General features: G+C 43.9%; 1 pseudogene; it reads right to left on the bottom strand.

Moving 5' to 3' along the window:
* Positions 1-938: 938 nt before the first annotated feature.
* On the bottom strand, positions 939-6726 carry LOC136539390 (uncharacterized; annotated as a pseudogene).
* Between the last annotated feature and the right edge of the window lie 11059 nt (positions 6727-17785).

Below are 17785 nucleotides of genomic sequence, written 5' to 3'. Positions count from 1 at the left end.
TCTTATGAAAATCTGCAATTGTGTTGCACCATAAAAACTTTGTGGTTCATTCCTGTGAAGATTACCTTGATGTCTATTTTCTCACGTGTAGTAGCAGGATGACTTAATGTCATATGATGATTTGAGGGACTCTTTTAGCTTCATTTCATTGCTGGTTTGTACAACTTACTGATATGAAAATGGTGTATGTTGGTGTGTGAGAAATGTGTTTGGTCCCTGCAAAATGCCTGATGGATTGGAACGTGGAGGTACATTAGAGAGTACCTTTTTGTTTCTTATTCTTCTCAGCTGCAATATTCTGGCTTTGTTGTTACTTGTTGGGCATTGCAGCCATATGGATTACCACAGAGACAAACTTTTTTTTCTATTTTACTTCATACAAAGTATTTACTGACATTACTGAATGAATATGAGATCTGAATAGGATTTCTTTTTTTTGTGAGGCTTAATCATATCACTTCACTGGATCTATGATATCTGTTTGCTATATATATTTCCTGCGGTAGTTGCTTATGATCAATAGGATTTAAAGGTTGCAGGTTAACAAGTGCTTTGGAGCTTGGTGTTATTTGCTTGAACAATAATAATTGCCAGAAGAAAAATGATCAACTTTCACATAAGTAAATTTGTTACATAGTTCTGCAAATGGGAGAAAAATAGAAACAAAAGTTGAGCAATAACAAGACAGTGTTCCTCATCAATTTCTCAGTATATTCTTCTATTAGTCATGCGTCAGGACACATGGTTTATGACAGAGCATTACATCATGTGGAACAGGACACAGTATTCTGTGGAAAGCACATGAGCTAGAAAGCCTTTCTGTTTTCTAAAAAACTGCTATATTTTGTCTACTGATTGTTCGAGACACATTAGAATCAGGACTGAAAAAGTTGAATTGCTCAGCGCAATTAGTAACAACATTGCTTAGTTATTTCAGCCTTACGTACGTTCCCTACAAGGCAAAGAATTAGCAGGTCTGTTTCAAGTATGAATGTACTCAAACATATGAAGGGTTTCTGATATTTACAATTCTTCCCGCTGGCCGCTGTGCAGTGTTGATCAACTAATAATGTGGCCCAGCAAGGAAGTTATACAATACTAATACTACTCCATTTGACATTGAATAGTAAATGGTAGTAGAAGACTAAGTGTAGGATGTAAAGACTATTTACAGGCATGTGTCTACCTTCTTTTACCCATAATACAGAGGTCAATAGCTCATCTATTTCCTATCTGGCTGCACTTCCGCTGGCCTCATACTTATGCTCGTTGCAAACGCTACCAGCTGCAAGAAGATGATATCAAAGAACGAAACAGCTTTATTGTAGCAATGAACATATTCAGCTGGAACCTACCGTTGCAAATCCAGCACAGGCAAGGCTGAAACCTTTGAAGTAGTAAGGCGTAGCTTCTGATAGACACCAGGCTGTGAAGCCAAATGGACAAATTAGGATGGAAAACAAAATCTGAAGAGCTTAACTTGTTCTTAGTTTAGATGTGCTAATAAGTTAAGACAATGTCAATCATGCATATATATACCTGTGAGAGGAGTAAAAATTAGAGGAGATATGACACTTGCAGTTGAGCTTATTCCAGTGATGCACCCTTGGACCATTCCCTTGATTGCAAATTAAATAATGCAAAAGGAGTCATGGTGGTAGAACATATATAAGAAGTTTGCCATTTCATTTGTGAAGAAACTTCATTTGCGTTCACATATACTGGAATTGACGGAAACTATCAGTTGCTTGTGATTCACCCATGTTTTTTACCTGCTCAAAAGGTCCTGCTTTCTTTGATACGATGCTTCTTATCTGTTGAAAAATAGTCAATAAAAAAAGTTATGTTCAGATGTCGTAATGAACCAGAAACAAGACTAGAGAGCGTCATTATAACAAAAATTACTTACACAAGGTGTGACCAACATGCTTAATATCACACTGCTTGCGGCAAGATAAGGGACCTTTAAAAAACATGCACAACGTGAAACTTAGAACAAACAATTAATGCCAATCAAAATCTCATAGAAAAAAAATACTGCCACTAGATCACTTGCATACCCAGAACGACCATGCGATGCTGTATAGGAATGCCTGCACATCCAAGACGGAGCAAATCAAATAGTTATTGCTGAATTAACCAGAGACAAATATGCAGTACATCCAACAAAGCAGCATCCTTACCTGCCCGCAGCTCGCTATAAGTGCTATGACAAGTAGCTTCTGTTCACCTAGCTTTGGCACTAGGAGTGGCATCACAGTTAGCTGCATCATCACAATTCTTAAACGGCTTTAGACGCAGCTAAGTAAATTTGAGCACTTCAGTGGTCACACTCACACATAAAGTCATTCAAGATAAAATTGTACCTGCGAGAAGCTTCCTGTAATGCCACTGATCAGTAGCAAATTGGCATACTGGTTCTTACTATAATGGAATTTTGCCTTCAGGAAGTACTGCATTTTGCAGCCCAAAGGGAAGAATAGTTAGAAGCAACAATCAAAAACGCCCGTCAGTCAGATGTACTATACTCCTCTGTCATAAGAAGAAAGGAAATCTCGCTTTGCAACGAGTCAAACAATTCTAAGTTTATTATGAACCAAATATATGAAAAAATATCAATATTTGTGATGCATAGTAATTAGTATCATTAGTTTAATCATGTAATATATTTTTCATAATACCTATTTAAAGATACAGACATTGATAAAATTGTAACTGTTTGATTTCTTAGGAAGTGCAATTTTCATTCTTTTAGGGGACTATATGATAGTGCAATATTTGGCATTATTTAAATATAAGTTTAGTTCATGAATTCATGCACTGAATTCTTTCAGGAGAATTGCATAGTATTTATGTCATGATATTCAGTGGCGGATCCACGGGGGGTGGGGGGGGCTAGGGGGGCAGCAGCCCCCCCTGTGAGAGTGATTTTCCTTTGTATTTACTGTAGAAAAAACGTGATTTCACCGCTAATTTTCGACATTTGTTCTAAATCTCTATTGATTACCCCCCCCCCCCCCCCCCCCCCCCCCCCCCGAGGTGTTCATCTTGGGCTCCACTAATGATGATATTGCTCCATGATATTTGCATACTCTTCATCTGTAATGTCTGTGTGCTTTGTAACAGAGCAAAAGAGGTGCACCAGTAGTGTACTTAGTAAGCCTGCCTCACCAAGGCTTTGGAAAAATGTGACGACGGCCGCCCTGGAGAAAGTTGAGCTGCAAAAGTTGTTTGGAGCATTCTCCATTTTAGAAAAGTTTTTTGGAGCATTCAGGAGGGAATATTGAGATGGACACACATATGAAGTTGTATTCTTATTTAATCAGCAAGCTCTGGTGACCGTACTTTTCTATATATCTTTTATTTAATTTAATACAATGACATGCAGAGAGAAAAAAATCTTATCTAACCATCTATTGTGGTTTATTATTAGGCAATAGGATAGACGTTAGTTCACTTTGTGACTTTGTGTCATTCTCTGAAAGAAACTTGTGCACTGCCATTCATCGGGTGCATCATCATCTAAAAAGCTCCCGGGGGGTTGTTAAGAACGGGTTTCACCTAGTGCATGTTGATCGTGTAGGCTTAGGTTTATAACTAGAGTGGGTTTTGGGCTTTTGGCAACAGTTACATATATGCTTTGCAATGCAGGTTGCAGGGACCCAATGCAGCCCATTACAACTTTTAGTTAAGGGGGCGGGGAAAAAAAAAAGATCAAGAGTCCTGTCAGGTGTCGGTTTATTCAGAAAATGGAATGGGAGGCTGAACAGACGTCACCTGCTGGTAAGAATGGCCGCTGACTCCGACAGCGACGGCGCCTTCCGAAGTGGCGGAAGCCTCGGCGACGCCTCCTCGCTGCTGGTGCTGGAGGAGGGAAGGCAGAGCGGCCGGGAGGCCTCCTCGTCGCTGCCGCTGCTGCCGCAGGAGAAGGACACGGAGGCTCCGCCGTCCGTCTCCTGGAGGAAGGCCTTCATGTAGACGGCCGTCACCACGGCTGCCGCTGCCGAGACCTGCAGCGCAAGCATATATACGCACGACGCTGCTGCTGGTTACTTGGTTTGCCGGATCGGATCGGATGCCAGAAAGGCAGAAACCATCATCATCATCGTATATATATTCCGACCTGAAACGTGGATGAGGCGGGGAGGAAGCGGGCTGCCACGGTGCTGGCGACGAAGCCGGCGCTGCAGACGCCGGACAAGACGCCGAAGGCCGCCGCGCGCCGCGTCTCCGGCACCCTGTCAGCCTGGTGTGAGCACGGAAGGGCTCATCGTCAGTGCATGAATGGATCCAGACAAACTTGCATCGTCTGTCAGCTGGTGAGACGGCAGCTTGCATTGATGGGAGGCAGAGATAGTAATATGGTGGTACCACGTAGGCAAGCGAGAGGCACATCATGGTGCCTTCGGAGACCATCGCCGTAAGCGTCTTGGTTACTGTATGTAGTACGCGTAGAAGTAGCCCTTGGTCCGGCCGTACGCCAGGATGCCTTAATTATATATGTGGTGGAACAAGAACAGAATATAATAAGTACGTAGGAGTAATGTTAAACAACGACCTTCAGTCCGCAGCAATGGTTCGGTGATTGATTACCGAGAGGAACGATGGACGCCGTCGCGGGTAGCGCCAGCAGCGCCTTCCGGCCGTACCTGTCGGACAGGTTGCCGACCACCGGCGTCAGGACCAGCGCGCCCAGGCCAGTAACCTGAAACAAGCACGCATGTTTCAGAATTCGAATTCGACAGATTGAAACGGCCGGATCGAGTCTGTTGGGCTGTTCCGCTGGGCCCTGCGCGCGCGCCCGCTTGTCGCCTCGATCGGCGTCTCACGGCGGGCTGACATGATTTTGAGTCCGAGAGCAACTGGACAGACGGGTTACTGGGGCGGCGTGGTGGCCGGCCGATGCATGCGTCGCTGTCTCGCCTCGCCTTTCCGGTAGATTTGGCAGGCATTGGTACTAGTAGCTTTTCACCACCGCTGCGTGAGACCGACCGGGCACTGCTCCTTTCACGCTTAAATTCTTTATTTACTGCCAGTCGGGTACTAGAGTACTAGGCGACGACTTTTGTTCCCTGGGCCTTGTTTAGATCACCTCCAAATTTCAAGTTTTTTCACTCTCTCTCCATCACATTAATTTTTAGCCGCTTGCATGGAGCATTAAATGTAGGTAAAAAAAATAACTAATTGCACAGTTTAGTTGGAAATTACGAGATGAATCTTTTGAGCCTAGTTGATCCACGATTGGACAATATTTGCCAAATAAGACGAAAGTGCTACTATTCATCGGGTTGAAAATATTTGCAATCTAAACGTGGCCCAGCTTCGGGACGTACTACGGTGTGCCTTTTGCTTTTGAGTTTTGACATCAGGCCGGGAGCCGGGAGCGGCCGGTCCGGGGGAAGGAACAAATGGTAAAGAAAGAAGGGTGGTCGGTGCGGCGTTTGTTTACTTGAGACGTCGGCAAAGTCTCCGGAATGCGTGCGTGGTGGAAATCGCCGGCCGGCCGGCCGCGCGCGTGACGTACCACGACCGCGGCGGCCACTTCGCCGGTCGATCTCCCTCTCAAGTGCGCGCAGTGCTGCAGTGCTCTAAAGGAAGTTACCGGAGGCGACAAGGACAGTATAATGGGCTGCTGCATGCTCAAAGTGACCGGCATGGCGGTTACAGCGCCATCACCATATCGCGACGACGGGCGACGGCGACGGCGACATTGAAAGCTAAAGCACGCCGGGGACCCGGGGAAACGCACGGATCGGAGCCAGGAAGCCAGCTGAGCTGACGCCCTCTCACGTCACGTCTAGTCTACCTCACGCGCGCACTCTCTGCCAATTGTAAACCGGCATCTCGCTAGTTCGCTCGCTTTGTGTCGAATTCAGGGCACTGAGCTAGACAGCTACTACTACCCATCAGTGGAATTAATTAAGAAACTTCATGCAAATGCGTGCTGATCAGTGGGCCAGCCAGGTGTCGATCCCCACTGCGCACTTCCTAAATCTCCATGTTCATGGACGGAAATCCATTGAGGCCTTTTTTCTCAGCTCAGGGAACACTCAAGTGGAACGAAGACGAAGAAGCAACCACGATCTAGCTCCACCCCCGTACCGTACGTGCTATAATCAATCGGCTTGCGGAAAGAGTGAAAGACTTCTCGTGCATCCTGACTGGTACACAAAGAAAGAAAGAAAGAAAACAAAAAAAAAGACAGGCAGCAGCGGCTATCGATTGCAAGCTTAGGTAGTAGAGGCGGTCCAAGGGTTGAGCTGCACTAATTAAACTATTAAAAACGAACGAAATCAAAATAAACGCATGCATGCACGATTGCGCGCCCAGCTCGCGGACGCAGCGAACCAGCATGCATGCAGATGCAGTGAATTGGGGAAGCTAGCTAGCAGGGAAGGATGAAGAAGCAGGGATGATCTATCTCGGCGCCATGAGCTAGACAGGTAGGGTCGTAGGGAGGTTAATGAATTACCGCTTGCTGGAGACCAGTGAGGTAGATGGCGAGGGAGCACTCGTCGCGTCCCGGGCAGAGCGCCGCCATGGTGACGTCGGTCATCACGGGGGCCACCATGAAGGCGGAGAAGCAGAAGAGGAAGGCGAACACCAGCAGGTGCCCCAGCCCCGCGACCTCCTCCGTCGTCATCGATCAGTTCCCCGGCCGAAACTCTCTTTTCTTTCTTATTCTTATTAATATACGCGCGCGGCCTCTCTTCTATTCTTTCTTGCCCTCCTGAATATATATACTAATATAAGCTTATTAGGTTCATTCGCTCCTTCTGGTTTTATATATACTGAGATGCTATAGCTAGCTAGTAGCTTTGCAGGGCGCTAGCGGCTATAGCAGCGTACGTCTCAGATGTCACCGAGAGGACAGAACACAGAAGAGAGATCCATCGTCGACCGGTCGATCGATATGTGCTTAGCCCAACAAGCAAGGAAAGTCCACCAGAGCCCAGATCAAAAGCAAGGTAAACTAAAGGTGTTGTGGACTGTGGACATATATGATATTGCGGATCCGATCTGGGTAGCATTTTCTTGAAGGTTAGCCCGTCGAATCGAAATTAGAAAAAGCACTACCCGAAACCGGCACTTTGCGAATGTTTTGATGTTTGCCGAGTGTATTTCTTTGGGCACTCGGCAAATAAGCTATTTGCCGAGTGCTGCGAAAAAAACACTCGGCAAAAATAATTGCACTCGGCAAACGAGGCAATACTCGGCAAACTAGAAAAAAAAACACCCGGCAAAATTATGCACTCAGTAAATAAATATGTTTACCGAGTGTAATTATCTAGCACTCGGCAAAGAAATATGTTTGCTAAGTGTAATTATTTGGCACTCGCAAATAATTTCATTTGTTTAACTTCTGACCTTTCTACTCTCCACGTACCACATGTGGTATTCCATGTTAAAATTTAGTATATTTGTGGATAAATTTGCTATATTTAATTAATTTATTGTATTTCAAGGAATTTTTTGGTATAAGTCAAAATTGATATGCAAGTGATTTAAATAATAGAATAAAATTAGTAGAAAAATGATATTCATGTTATTGAGTCCAGTGTGAGGCCTTACCCGAAAAATAAAAAGAAATTTCGAACATCTTGTTCAGGAAACACAACCACGAACGTGTGACCGAATGATTTTTAAATTATAAAAAAAGCAAACAAAGTCTGAAAATCATGAGATTTGTCATGACATGATGATATCATACGTGGAGGCTGTGGTAAAAAATTGAGAAGGTTTCGCATAATTTATCACGTACGATGTTTACAAACCGAAGCATCCCAGAAGAAAAATCATAGCGTTGAGATGGAATCAGTAAGATTTAGAGTCAAAGTAACGGTCGAATTAGGGTTTGACTTCAAAACTTTTTATCCAGGCAATAGAGAACATAGATTATTTCATGTGAAATTTTGGTAATTTTTTGGATCCGTTTGTAATTTTAATTTATTAAGTGCAATTATAGAATTTTAATTGATATAAATTAAATGTAAGTTGTAACTGCATAAAATAATGGAATCATATTTGTAGAAAAATCATATATATATTGTTGAATCAATTTGACAAGATATTTTCAAAGTACATCGAACAAAAAAAAGGAAAAACACGTTATGGAAAAAAGGAAATAAAAAAATAACTAATATATTTGCCGAGTGCCCAAAACCCTAGACACTCGGCAAACTCGGCGTTATAAAGTAACGTGCCCACATCACCCAGGCTCCGTTTCTTTGTCTCCCTTATCTCTTCCAAAGAGCACGACGCTGCCCCTCCCCTCTGTTTCTCTCTCTCCCTTATCTCTTCCAGAGAGCACGTCTAGGCTCGGCCACCTCTGTTTCTCTCTCTCTCTCTCTCTCCCTTATCTCTTCCAAAGACGGAGGCGCTCATCGCGCTCTCCCTAGGGTTCCCCATCGACGAGCTGCTCCCCGAGGAGCGGCCACTCCTCCCGGCCCACATCGCCGACGCGCCCAACGACTACATCGTCGTCCACAACCACATCCTCGCCTCCTGGCGCGCCAACTCGGGCACGCCGCTGCCGCTCACGCGCTTCCAAGAGACCGTCGCTGCCAGCTACGACCGCCTCGTCGCCGCCGCCCACGGGTACCTCGCCCGCGAGGGCCACATCAACTTCGGCGTCTCCACCGCCTTTCCCGCCACGCCGCGCCCGGACGCCGTTAGCCAGGGCGCCGTCCTCATCGTCGGCGCGGGGCTCACGGGTCTCGCCACCGCGCGCCAGCTCCTCCACTTCAGTCTCTGAGTGCTCGTCCTCGAGGGCCGCGCGTGCCCCGGCAGCCGTGTCTACACAGCGTGGCTAGGTGGGGACAGGGCCGCCATCGAGCTCGAGTCCGGGTCCAGCACGTCCGCCGCGGAGCACACGTGCGCGGCGCTGCTTCCGCAAACGGCGGCGTCGCGGGACGCGTGCGCGGCCATGGCTCCGCACGGCGGGGTGGCGGCGGTGGCGGGGGGAGCCGCACCGGGCGGCCATGGGTTTTTTTATATTTTTCGAAAAGTCTTTGCCGAGTGTCGGTTTTAGCACTCGGTAAAGTATTTGCCGAGTGCTCGACAAAAAACACTCAACAAAGACAGCTTTGCGAGTCTTTGTTTGCCGAGTGAGGTTTACCGAGCGTAACACTCGGCAAATCCTTTGCCGAGTGTTTCTTAGGCTTTGTCGAGTGCCCTGGGCACTCGACAAACCTACTGTTTTCAGTAATGAAGGATCAGCAGCCAGGGGGGAAAGAAAAGGACGACAGGGTAGAAAGCAGTGCAGTGCATATATATAATATAGGTGATATATAAGAATCGGTTTGCATTGCTCACTGCACGAAGGGAGAAGAAAATTGGCGCTGCTGGTGGTGCCTTTCACCTTCGTTCGTATTCCTTTTCATATTTAACTTGCCTGTTGATACATATATTCGGTGGAGATCAGCGGCAGCAGCTAGCTTTTTTGAATTCTTTGTAACGTGCTGCGTACGTCCACGAGGACGGCATGCCATGAGCTGCTAGCTTGTATATTAGCGAGAAGCATCGTCATAGTATAGAGAACCAGTGCTTTTTATATTAAAAAAAACATTTTGGAAAAGCATGCAAAGCGTCTTAGAGCATCTCCAAAAGTACCATATTTTTCTTCCCAATTCTTGGTTTTTAGTAAGATGAGAAAAAATCCCTCTCCAATAACTTATAATTCTTCCTCCTAAAATTTACGGACTTGAAAATCCTCCTCCCTTGCCCATAACTTTGCACGGAGTCACGCGGATACTCACGTGTTCTTCGGCCAATTAAAGGTGGAAGGGCAGATTCTGGGGCGGCGTGTTCTTCCACTAATTCCACTTCACCAGGTTCACGCAAAACTGCGTGATGCGTCCGAGAGGATTCCCGCGCGCGTTTTACTGGCTCGTCGTCTTCGCGGGCTTGCGGAGTGCCTGCCGAGTTACCCACGTCACGGATTTGAGATTTTGACGAGTGCAGCGGCCACAAAGGCAGAGAGGGGTTTGTCACGGTCCGGTTTCTGGCTTTTCTTATTTTCCTTTCTTTTACTTTTCGTCTATTATTATTACAAGAACCATTCTTGTTTTTCTTTTTTTTTCTTTTACCTTGCATATTTTTTTAGTCACCCAACAAAGACCCTTACAAACATGCACACATCCTTACTCTGCTCCTATAGAGACCTCCAAAAGATTAGGCACGCAACGCACACTACTACAGATATTATTTGTAGGGGCGGCTCAAGACTATTTATAGGGACGGTTTGGCCAGCCGTTCCTACCAAACCGTCTCTATAAATTATGCATTTGTAGAAACGGTTCCCAGACCGCCCCTACAAATCAATTTGTAGAGACAGCTGGTGTTATCAGCCGCCCCTACAAATCGATTTGTAAGGGCGGCTGCTACTACAGCCGTCCCTACAAATCAATTTATAGGGGTACCAGCCGCCCCTATAATACCTATTTATAGAGACGGTTCAGTCTAGAACCGCCCCTACAGTATATTTTCCCGTAAAAAAAATTTAAATTTACAATTCAAGTTCGACCAAACCGTCCTATTTGTTTCCGCGTATTCCCGCGTTCGTGTTGCGACTGATCGATCAACGTTTCGAACCGCGTTCGCTCAACGTCCCACCGAACGCCCCGCGACCAATGTTCCGAACCGCGTTCGCTCAAGAGTATTATATAAACTATAAGCACAAGAGTATTATATAAACTACAATTACAAGTCCAATTTACAAGAATATATACAATCCATTATTAAATAGACATAATTCACAAGGTAGGACCAATATCAAATTTCATACACATTGTTATCAACGGTCTAGAGCTAGTCTTTCGGTCTCATGAAGGTGTTGGTACTGAGGATTTCTACCTAAGTCAGACTCTCGGTCATGCTAGGTGCCTTTGACGTGTACAATCTAGTCCAATATGAAGTTGCAAAGGTCGTCGACGAGCTCTAAGAGTTGGTCATCCTTGTATATGTCTCTTTTCATTTCTTTCTCTTCTTTCCACTACAAGTGAACAAGTTTCGGTTTAGTATTTCATACCATGTTCGAAGTTTTTATGCTACGGATGAAGAGGTTCAAACTTACCCTTAAGGTGTGTCTCTTGTAGGCACCGGTGTTACTCATCATAGAACATACATAGTATCCACAATGTACACTCACAGGCTTCTACTTGGAGGCACTGTGTGTTTTACATATGGAAATGTTAAGTAATGCTTTTGACAGCCATGTAATGGAGTAGTAAAAAAGTAAGTTACACTTACCACATATAGCGTTTTTATAGCTAGCTTTTCATTCCTTGTTGGATCATGTCTTCCATGATGTTTAGTGACATAGAACCTAAATGTCCTGTTTGAATTATTTTAGCAAATACAACTTGTTAGTATCCAAAAGTGAACGTTACAAGTATATATATAAACATATAAGCTAATGAGGATTGTCGATATGTATACGTCTTGAGAATCGATATGAAGTCTTTATATGTCACCAGGTCCCTATCTATTGAATCAAAGACCCATGTCATGCTCCTCCCGACATCGACGCCTATATAAATCTAGTGATTGCTGCATGAATTTAATCATAGAACTAGATAAGCTCTTTTGCATCGAATAAAATATATCGAACAAAGCTTTAAGTATAGAGTTGAACTTACTCGAAGTTGTATGGTAGCCATATAGTAGAGTGCTGTTGGAGAATTTTGAAAGCCAGGGCAATGTATGCCGCAACCTTAAGGGACTCTTCCCTTAGTTTTGCTGTACGGATGTGCTCTTTCTCCCGAAGGGTCTTTCCAGCAGCTAGCTCTTTGGCATCCAGTTTCCACTGTTTAGAGTAATTAAAATTTGTTTGTGCTATAGCTTGAGGGTCTATATACCCAGCTTTCACACTTGGCATTTGTTTGACAATATGCACTTGCATTCTATAAATCACGACGTGGGTTAGTTACAATAAAATTTAAAGATTACATTCATATCATATCGGGAGGATAAGGACTTACAGACACCACGTGTGAATTAGATTCATCTCCATTGCTCTGAGATGAAAGCATGTCTGCATGTCATTGAAGTCAAAGATAATTTTTCCGACTGGGCTTCCAAATGTGCCGGTGGGGAAGCATGCTTGTACGAGGTCTATGCTCGTTGGGAGAACACGCAAGTACCAATCATGGAATCTTCTCATTCCAAGTGGTAGGCGCTGGATGTCCCAGTTTGGTAGGAAGGGCTTGCCTCTTTCATATATTTTCGGGCAATCCTTTGACCATTTGATGGCATCAACATTTGGATACTACTTTGCTGTTTGGTGGAGTTTGCTAGTGACGGCCTCCTCAGAACCCCGTGATGTGACTTTTTTAACTTGGTTCTTAGGCTTAAACTGGTCATGGGAATACCACTTGTGCATCGATGAGACGTCTTTCATCGAAACATAAACTGGTCTTATGGTGTTTGGATGCTTCTTTTGAAGTTCCCATTTAGGCACGTCCTCATCTTCTTGTGCATCACCTTCTTCAAAAGGCACTCGTTGTTCATGTATCGGCTATGCTTGTTGAGAAGATTGTGGCATCTCATCATACACTTGATCGGTACGAGCTGGAGAAGGTTGTGGCTTATCAGGCACATGCTCGCTAGGAGGCGGGAAAGAATGTGACATCTCTGGAATGTGGTGGTCATGAGATGGTGAAAATATCTCCCCGAGCTCAATAACTCACTCTAAATTTGGGAGAGGGGAATGCGGCAAAGAAGCAGTCAATATAATGTCATGTTTGTGCTAGAGGATGAACTGCCCCATAACGTCTCCGAGTAACACCAGCCCCTCGGTAGTTGCATAGTCTATCCTCCACTGCATGAACTCGGGCTTCATGATATCACCTTGACCCTAGTGTAGTATGGCGGTATCTTATTATTGTGGTGTAAGCCACCGGGAGGATGTGCCACATCCGTTGCCACCTCCATCACAATGTTCTATTGGCCGCTAAAAAACACCAAGGTGCAACTAGTTGGTTCCCGTATGCGATCGATGAGGGTTGTGGCTGTAGTGGAACCTTGGCTGCTAGGAACTTTCGGAGGGCTGCCAACTAATGCCAGTTCTTCCAGTGGCATCATTAATATTCGTGGCTCCATAGACAGTCCTTGCTCTTCCAGCGCCTTCGCAACTAGAGCCTTCACTTGGAGCTCAAGATTAGTCTCTCGGTCTCTGCCATGTTTCTTGTACATGTGCATGTCCTCTTCGAATCCTTGCTTCTAGGTCATCCTTTTCCCTAGCCCCCTGGTGCGGCCTATGTGCTCCTTGTTTCCCAAGCCAAGGCTAAGCTCGTCCCTCTCTCTAGAAGGATTGAATGAGCCCTTTTCTTTGTCTTCAGCATATTTCAGTGTCCTTGATACTGCCTCTTGGGTTTCTGGCTTATCAAACTTAAGATTACCGCCGGATGATTCTGTACTCCTCGCATATATCCAATTCCTTGAGCGTACCTTCAAATTCATCACATTGATATTCCCAGCAGCAGTGGCCTCTTCGTCCATCTTCCTAAACTGCTCTTCCTTGGCATAGTAGCCATCGGGCCTAGATGATGGTGGTGTTTGTTCCTCTTTACCAGCTCAATGTTACGGGCACTGAGCTCCAATGCCTCTAGTGAAGTCTTCTGAGCCATGAGCTCCTCCCATTGACTAGGAGTTATGTTGCCGATCTTGTTGAAGGGAGTTAACCCCTTTTGGATATACTTCTTGTTGAGCTCCGACCTCCAACGTCGGAATGACTCTCCCATTATCCTGAAAGCATTTTTTACCAATTCGTGCTTACCCTCCGGAAATCTGAAATTGAGCTTCAGCTGCCTATCCTATAGTTCATCTTTTTTCTCTGGTATCTCTTTCCAGTTATGGATTGCTGGGTTCAATTTATCTCTAACTAGGGCCTCGATTGCATGACAGAATCATCCTCTTAATTCCTTTGGCTCAAGGATCTCCCCTACTGGCCCGACCTCCGTTATCACATAGCATGCCTTATCTAGATATTGATTTGCTTTTCTATCCTCTCATTTCCTCTTAGGCTTGGTAGTCATGGTTGTGTCTTGAGGTTGTGGAGCAGAGGCCTCAATGTCCATCTCTGTGACTATTGCCTCTGCTCTCCTTTCCTCTACTCTGTCTTGTCCAGCGAGATGCCACGGACATCAACGTCATCTTTTTCGAGTTTCAGGAGGGGCCTATATATACGACAGGTCAAAGTGTTAGCAGAGGTAACACAGCCAAAGCTTTAGCAAAATTTACAAGCTAAGGCTTTATCCCTACCTCCTCATTCGGGTCAAAATCCTTCTCCAAATCTTCCTCTGTTGGCCTCCTTCTGGCTTCACGTAGGAAAGGATCCTTGGGACTTACATATCCCTCTTCTGAGTCATCATCATCATCATCCTCTTCTTCTTCGCCTTCAGTAGCCTCTCCTGCTCTTCCTTTTGCTCCCCCTTCCTCCTCGTCACACTGCTCCTGAGTAAGCATCACTTCTAGATCCTTTTTTAACTCGTTATTGAACTGCTCCTGAGTAAGCTGGTCCTCTAGTTCTTGCTCCTCATAAGTTGGCTGCTCATCATGCTCGGGGCATCGGGCTGCACTGTCTGGTGTCCGTGATATTATTTCGCGCTTTGTTCTAATAGATGTAAAAAAAGTGTGCTTTAGGTACGCAATAAGGTATAAGAAATAAAAAAGGTCTATAAATCAAAGTAGTCCTATAAAACAACAATATATCAAAAAATGAGTAGTAGCAGTAGTAGAGGCCTCAGAAATATATCAATCACCATTTGATCATGAACTTGGATCATCAAGGCATCATAACAGAGAAGAGAGGAGAAGGTAATGTAGGGCTGGCTGCTAATGATGTCAAGTTCCTCACAAGTTCTTGATCATCAGCTCATATTCCATATAATGTATGGACTTAGACAATTTCATCATCGGCAAAAGGAGAGGATAGGAGAGGGGAGATTTGGCAAAAAAAAAGCAACAGTTGCTTAACAAACATAGAGAGAAAAATATGTAAAAAAAGCAGCTGTTGCTTTCCAAACATAGAGGATAGGAAAGGTGGCAAAAAACAACAGCAGGGAGTATGTACTAGTGTAGTAGGTACTGCCTCTAGATCAAGTATTGGCAGCAGTCTAGAATCTAGAGTGGACCAGCCGCAGTATTCCAAGTCAAAGCACATAGACACAACCAAGACCACCAATGGACACAGCTACGGTGAAAGTGAAACTAACCATTGGTAACTTGTTAAAAGAATATTCCAGGCAGAGCTACCTCCAAGAGCCTTTGCTGGGGGTTAAAGACCCACTAATGGGGTTCCTAGAGCTGACTGTGGCAAGAGCCAGGAAGCAAGCAACCATGTGGCAAGAGAAAAAAGAGATTCTACCATTACTTTCTATGATACGCAAACATGTAGTAACAGAATGACACTGATGATGATGCATGACAGCGTGAGATTGGTGATGGATGTGGGGTACAGACAGTGACATGTCCAGTCCTATGGCAAAAGTAGACCCAGTTGGAGTATTGGACTCAGAACTCTTTGATTAGGTGGAGATAGTATGATTAGATTTGGGCATTGATTAGCTCACTAATAAAGTCATGCATGAATGCAAATGTCAGCTCATAGTAATTTGTGAAGTCAGTGCACGACAGTTTAGGTTCCGCCCAAGCTGAACCAGAGAGAAAGCCATGGAGGTTCCTAAGGGTCTGAAGGATACAGAGGAGGGTACTCATATACCGCTAATAGAAGCACAAATAACTGACCTAAACTGAAAATAAAAAAAATAAAAAATCATCACCATCCGCTAAATAATTACACACATCCACATTAAAACCTTAATAATTAATCCAGCTAAAGAACACTCAAGCTCCCTTAGCTTAGCTTAAAACAGTTCCAGCACATAAGACCCAAGACACATGGTGACCTAAACTGAAAATTGTACTTGAAGGAATAAACATGTAGATAAGCTGAAATTGCTTCTCTAGATCATAAAAAGGACATGCAAATGGGCAGTGTCTACTATCAGGTTGCTGTTGCACTGAGCATTACATGAAAAAATGCCAACATACTAAAAACAATAAGACTGAAATACTGATATTTGAAACACTGAACCTTGAAAGGGATAACTGAAACATTCAAACTCAAACTATAAACTAACAAATATGAGTTTTCAGCCGTACAAAACACAGACTGCTAGACAGAGGTTCAGACCAAGAGCTGCACTTAGTCACGGCAAGGGAAAAGAAACAACAACTGCTGAACAGATAAGCTGCCAGCTCAAGGATTTGACTGCAATACGGCTGATACACTGCTTAACTAAAAGATGGAAAGCAGCTGCTAAAAAGTGTGGCTTAACTGCTACTAACAAACAACAAAGAGGGCACTGCACTGCACTAAAACTAATGCTGCTGAACAGAGATTAATAGGAACATTTAAATTAAAAAATCATAAACTAATAGGAATATTTAAACTAAAAATCATTAAAAACAAATATACTAGTCATAATTGATCAATCAGCCAATTATCAGTGACCTATAATAGTAAAAATATAGTATTACTAGCTGCAACTGAACTGCAGTCACCAAAAAACAAAACTGCTAAACTAAAGCTAAACTAAGGTAACACCTCGAATCAAATCCACAAAGAAACCACTGAAGCTAAACTAAGGTAACACCTCGAATCAAATCTGTAACATGTATTTACACTCATGGGAACTTTGTTAGGACATTATTATTTGGAAACTTTAAAAAAAGACCAACCACTGTTGAAGCAACAAAATCTTTGCTATAGTCACAAAATAGAAGATATGAGCTAAATATTTTAAAAGCAGATGGCACATTCCTCCTTGAAACAAAATAGATGCACACTACTACTCAAGCTAGCAGTTCAGCACCAGTTAACTACATCTAATAAGCTCAAGGCCTTAAACATTCAATTAGAACATCACTACAAAGAAATCATGGCACTGAACAAATGAGAAGCACAATCAAATGGTAGTTGCATCAGTCTCATTCCAAATTGTGCCTAACAAAAAAATATTTGTCAACAAACATGTCCACAGAAAACAATTGTCACCTAATTACAGGCAACTCTGATCTTCTAGGATAGGGAATACAAACAGAGCAAACTATGCCATGACTAAAAGCTAAAACTTCCATGTATTCTTAGACCTACATTGATAACACAACGGTTCTTGCCCCTACATGCCAACTACATTTATACAAAGAATGGCAGCAACGAAGCTTGAAAGTACAAACAACAGGCAAAATGATTCAGGTGGCAGACTATACAAACTTCCATATTCTAATCAGATATCATATAGGGAAACAGCTTTGTTTATTCCACACAAAACTGAAAACTCTATGCATAACGTTTTGACCATCACTGACAGCGAGTTCAGAAGCCCAACATCATCCTTCCTCTTCCAGGAAGTGTATGATTAAGAGCAGATGGTCCATGTCTCTGTTCTACTAGTTGCAACAACATGTATGCAATCAAGGTAGTAGCTAAGATCCAGACAACTAAAATCATCCAATTAGCATACTACCCTAAAATCAGTCCATTGACCAAATGAGGACCCTAACAAAATAGTGATTACTTGAAGCAGACAATAGCTATCAATAGACCATGCCAATAGAAAACAATATCCATTTCATTACCTGCACTTTCTGCATTTGTCGTCGGTTATTCGGTCAAAAGTGAAGGCGACGAGGCGGCGCTCAGGGTCAGCGTCGTTGGGCACAAGCCTAATGGTGTCCTTGTGCAGATTAACGTAGTTCTTCACTTTCTGTGCCTATTGGT

This window comes from Miscanthus floridulus, chromosome 2, assembly GCF_019320115.1.
Source record: "Miscanthus floridulus cultivar M001 chromosome 2, ASM1932011v1, whole genome shotgun sequence".
NCBI lineage: Eukaryota > Viridiplantae > Streptophyta > Magnoliopsida > Poales > Poaceae > Miscanthus > Miscanthus floridulus.
Note: the sequence above shows the minus strand (reverse complement) of the source record. Positions and strands in the feature narration are given on the sequence as shown.